Source organism: Argentina silus (assembly GCF_951799395.1).
Source record: "Argentina silus genome assembly, chromosome: 9".
NCBI lineage: Eukaryota > Metazoa > Chordata > Actinopteri > Argentiniformes > Argentinidae > Argentina > Argentina silus.
In genome coordinates this window covers 19,346,844-19,352,991 of record NC_139663.1, presented here as the reverse complement: position 1 = coordinate 19,352,991, position 6,148 = coordinate 19,346,844, and positions in this window count along the sequence as shown.

Here is a 6,148-nt window from a genome sequence, read left to right as displayed (position 1 = left end):
TTGATATTAATTAGTTTAATTTTGAATTGGCAGGCATGATTCCAATCAGAGAAGTTTTTTTCATTTTAATTTCCATTTTCTCAGGTGACACATTTGAGGTTGTGTTTAACATGGCAATTGAAGAGTTTCATTCCGAAACACAGTGTATCCATTTGCAAATTACAATTTCAATTTTGATGATGATTATGGAAGAAAATAACATAAAATAGCTAATTGTCCTTTCAAATGTATCATGAAGGAGTTTTATGTCATGACGGCAATAATATAATAATAATATAATATAATAAGATATGCCATTTAGCTGACGCTTTCATCCAAAGCGACTTACATTGCAGTGAGTGCATACATTTTTCAGTATATATGGTCCCAGCGGGAATAATTTCCCCAGCAATCATTTTATCAGAAGGAAAGTGCATTTCTGTCCATGTTTAATTCTGTTGAACGGGTGCATTTTCACCAGGCAGCAGCAGTCCTGTATCTCCCCAGTGTGCTTCTGCATTTTCCTGCATTGCGGCTTAGGTTGAATCCCGCCGGGGGTTCTCTGAAAGGCTGCCGTCTGCATTTCTCTGTGTCAGCGTAAAAGGCCAGGGTGACAACGCTGCCAGGCTCCACACACACTCTGCTCCTCCGTCCCCCCGTCTGACTGCCAGGACAATAACCAAACACTGCTCCTTCATCTGTCCTCACAGGGGGGTGGGGGTGGGGGCTGGGGGACAGTCTCTGGTTGTTCTTAAATCTGTCCAAAACAAAGAAAACTTTCTTTCATCCCAGGCAAATTTGACCAAAGCACTCGCTGATCTGGCAAACATCACATTAGATTTTGAAAGAATCCACGCGCGCGCACGCACACACACACACACACACACACACACACACACACACACACACACACACACACACTCACCCCCCCCCCCCCCCCCCCCCCCCCACACACACACACATCCACACCCACCCACCCACACACACACACACACACACACACACTGTGCTATCTATTACCTGGGTGCTCATGGTAGTCTATTCCCCTGCCCTGAACACAGCTTTCCCCCTCAGCCGTCTCCTCTGATTAAATCAATACCTTCTACTGAGAGAGAGAGAGAGAGAGAGAGAGAGTGAGAGAGGGGGAGAGGGGGGAGAGAGTGAGAGGGGGAGAGAGGGAGAGAGTGAGAGGGGGAGAGAGGGAGAGAGAGAGAGAGAGGGAGAGAGAGAGAGGGGGAGAGAGGGAGAGAGGGAGAGAGAGAGAGAGAGGGAGAGAGAGAGAGGGGGAGAGAGGGAGAGAGATGCGGGAAGGAGTAACGAGAGGGTCAGAAAGGTTGGAGAGGGTGTACAGAAAGAGAGGAAGAGCGAAACGGGGGAGAGAAAGAAAGGAAGGGGGGAGAAAGGGAGGGATGTAAAAGTGTGGATAGAGGAGTGTCAGGGGGGGAGGACGCTCATATCGCTGTCGTGCCTCATGGAAACGACAACAGAAGGATAGAGACCGGATGACTGTATCTTTCTCAATGTCTTCCTCTCTTTCTCTCTCTCTTTCTCTCTCTCCTTCTCTCTCTCCTTCTCTCTCCAGTATGTTATTCTTCCTCTCCTTCTCTCTCTCTTTCTCTCTCCAGTATGTTATTCTTCCTCTCCTTCTCTCTCTCTTTCTCTCTCAAGTGTGTTATTCTTCCTCTCCTTCTCTCTCTCCTCCTCTCTCCAGTGTGTTATTCTTCCTCTCCTTCTCTCTCTCCTCCTCTCTCCAGTGTGTTATTCTTCTCACTGTGACCCCCCAGGACTAACCGATGACGAAGGAGCGATACCCTAAGCCACACACACACCTCGCTCGCCATCACCATCATCATCATCATCATCAGTTAGGGATACACAAACGCTCAAGCTTACACATGATGGGCAGGTGAAAAAAAACCAGAGCAGCAAAGCAGAGAAAGACAAACAAAAGGAGGGGGAAAATAGGAGGAAAACAGGGTCATCTTTATCTGCTCACCGCACCCTGAGAACGCCCCCCCCCTCCACCACCGCCCCTCACCCCCCCAAACCCAGAGAAGGGGCATCCATTGTGCCCCCCCAATTAGTGCCCCGCTAATTGAAAATGATAATCCGCTTCCGTTCGGGGGGGGGGGGGGTGGGGGAGGGGGGCGGGGTTAAGGGTTAAACGCGGCGAAAATGCAATTCACTTAAGGCCGTATCTCCCACCGACAAAATTCCGACGCCACGATTAATCCCTCATATTCTTCTGGGATTTGAAGGAAAATCAGCAATTAAATTAGTAACTACAAAGTGTCTTCTCCGAGATGGGAAAATGACGGAAGACGAGAGATACACTCGTTTATTTTTTATGTGTTTAGTATTTATTTTTGTTTTTCTTCTCCCTCTGACGCCGAGCGGTTCCTTGATTGCCTTCCTGTTGTTGTGTTCATCCAGCGTGTGATGGAGAGGTGAGGGTCTCAGACGGCCTCCCGATTCCCTCCCTCCCACTGTGTGTCTCCGGTCAAAAGCGGTGGACTTTAAGTCGTCCCGGGCCTGTGGCGTCATTTGAAATGGACGTATCCATTACATCTGTATGATGTGTGATGAAGCTCAAACAGAGATAGAGGATGAAACGAAGAAAAAATATATATATATATTGATAGAAACAGACGCGTCTCTCAAACGAATCAAACAGAAGTTTGGATGACACTTTGATTGACGGTGACGATAGGGTCTCCCTCTACATTGACAACCGTTCTATTTCACATCGAAGGCCTCGAAACTGAACAACATATTTTGCTCTCAAATGAGCTCAAAGCTCTGCCGTCTGTTTCAGGCTGTGCGGTGGTGGATGTTTTTACATTATTTCATAGATTTGATTCTTGGCCATCATGGCTGACATTTGAGTCGCATGGGCACGCTGGCTAGCTGGCTGCTTGTGCCCGCGGGCTTCCAATCTCCTCTGCCTGCCAACCGCGGCCCCTCACACACACACACACACACACACACACACACACACACACACACACACACACCGTGGTGGACCCATGCTTCACATCACAATCCTGACCAGCGCCTTAGACACTGAAAGCCATTAATGCACTGTAGCACCAAACAATCACTGCTGTGTGTGTGTGTGTGTGTGTGTGTGTGTGTGTGTGTGTGTGTGTGTGTGTGTGTGTGTGTGTGTGTGTGGGTGTACTGTATGTATCAGTGCTGCGTGTGTGTGTGTGTGTGTGTGCGCGCTACATAATCCAATACCACCCAGTCTGTGGACACTGGATTATGTAGCGCGCGCACACACACACACACACACGCAGGCACGCGCACACACGCAGGCACGCACACACACACACACACACACACACACACACACACACACAGGCACGCACACACACACACACACACACAGCCCTGACACACACACACACACACACGCAGGCACGCACACACACACACACGCAGGCACGCACACACACACACGCCGTGGTGGACCCATGCTTCACATCACAATCCTGACCAGCGCCTTAGACACTGAAAGCCATTAATGCACTGTAGCACCAAACAATCACTGCTGTGAGTGGCCTGTGTGTGTGTGTGTGTGTGTGTGTGTGTGTGTGTGTGTGTGTGTGTGTACTGTATGTATCAGTGCTGTGTGTGTGTGTGTGTGTATGCGTGCCTGCGTGTGTGTGTGTGTGTGTGTGTGTGTGTGTGTGTGTGTGTATGTATGTGTGTGTGTGTGTGTGTGTATGTATGTGTGTGCGCTACATAATCCAATACCACCCAGTCTGCGGACACTGTGGGGGACACTGGGGGTTTGAGCGTTTTGATTGGTCAGACCGGTCCATGCGGCGTTGGTATTTGTAGATAAATGCCATGTCCCTGGAGCTGCTTCCCACACTGAGTTATCACACACACACACACAGACACACACACACACACACACACACACACACACACACACACACACACACACACACACACACACACACACACATGGTTATTAGCAAAGCTTCATTGATCCGCCTCAAAATGACAATAATCCCCTACTTCATCTGGGTCCCTTACTGAGACCTCAAAGAGCTTCACCACACGATATCACTCACACACACACACACACACACACACACACACACACACACACACACACACACACACACACACACACACACACACACACACAGCCCAAACACACACACACACACACACACACAAACACACACACCTCTTGTCCCCTCTCCAAGCCACTCTGGCTTACCACGGTGGCCCAGGGGGGTTTAGCCTACATGGAACACAATTGAATGTCTCCTCCGCTGAGGAACATGTCTTTTCTGTAAACATATTGTTATTATTATTGTTCTTTGGTTAATTGCAAATTTAAAACTCCTGTTTTTTTTTTACTTCTTACTGCACAGTTTGTAGTAATGATAATGACATACATGGCTTGTAAATACATATATTTTTGTAATTAACAAACTAAAACTGTCTTTGGCTGTACTAATCAGCTTAGAGTGAAACGTACTCCCCTGATTGGTTGGTGCCAGTGTGAGCTCATCTATTGGTTCCTGTTAGCTTTTTCCATGTATCCACTGTGCAGTATACTCTGCTGTCATTGGGTGCTGCGACCCCAGTCATCGCCCAATTAGAGCCATTAATCACAGGCGCTTCGATTAATTTATTAACTCATAATAATTAACACAAAGGAAGCGATTAAGTACTCGGGGCATCTGGGCAATTAATACAGAGAAGTCTTAATGGGAAAAAACATCAAGTAAATATACACTGTATATCTGCACACACACACACACACACACACACACACACACACACACACACACACACATATTTAAATGTGCAAATACAGACACACGCTGTGTAGACTAACACGTATACATTTTAGATAAACACACACACACACACACACACACACACTATCGTGCTCTCTCTCCCTTCTCCATACCTCTCACACCGCCGTGTTGAGGAGAGGAGGAGTGTGTGTTAAAGCCTCTCTGTGGCTCAGCGTGACATGGTGGATTTATGGTGTTGACCCCTGCACTGGCACGGTCCCTAACATATGCCTACGCAATAAAAAACTAATTCTGCTGACGACACTGCAGCACGGAATGAGATTGGAGAGCAGGGGAGAGAGAAGAGTGTGTGTGTGTGTGTGTGTGTGTGTGTGTGTGTGTGTGTGTGTGTGTGTGTGTGTGTGTGTGCGCGTGCGTGCATGCATGCGTTTGTGTGTGTCTGTGTGTGTGTGTGTGTGTGTGTGTGTGTGTGTGTGTGTGTGTGTGTGTGTGTGTGTGTGTGTGTTTGTGCGTGGGTGCGTGCGTGCGTGTTTGTGTGTAGCGAGAGGCCAGTTGAGCTGGGATGGTAAAGTACTATGTTTCTGTACAGTGTGTGTTGTGATGCAGGGTGAGGCAGGGGAGGCTGGTGGAGGTAGACATCGGAGGACGGGGCTCATTGTAATGCACGGCACAGAATGAGGCACGGTATCAAACACAACGTGCCTCCACCGGAACGGAGTGAGGGTCTGGATGCGTTGTCGATGTGAGGACTTCCCTGAGCGAGCGTGGACCAGCCAGCCTGAGTCCACCTGTTAGCCATTTGCATTTCACTTGATTCCAGTGACAGTTTCCCCCGGGGCGGGTGTGTCACCACTGAAAGCGTCTGAGTTCATGTTTTTGTTGTTGTGGGTAATCAAACAAAGGCACCGGGTAGCTAGCCACCAGATGCTAGGTCTTGCATTATTTAGTAGGGCCGGCCTGCTGGCGGACGTGGCCGTGTCTGTCGCACAACGGCGTTTTAAAAGGAGAGCAGGTAGCGGGGCGAACGTCCTGGTGTCCGCCGGACACTTTCCACACCTCCACTAGGCTCAGCCTCTGACAATTCAATTCATCCAGATGCTTTAGTTTGCAACATCAACTGTCAAAAATAAGAGTTCAGGCTTACCATATGGAAACAAAACAATGGCCATTCTCTTAGAGGGGAGATGAAATTGGATTTTTTATTTATTTATATATATTTTTACTGACAAGATATTTTATGTTTTGTTCTATTTGATATCAACCGGCAAAACAAAAACACTGTATTGCTGTATCGTTGTACAACTGGACGTGTCGCAAAACAGGGGGCAGAGTGAGATGGAGAGGAGGAGGCCAGATGCAATGAAAATGCCAAAGTGTTGTTT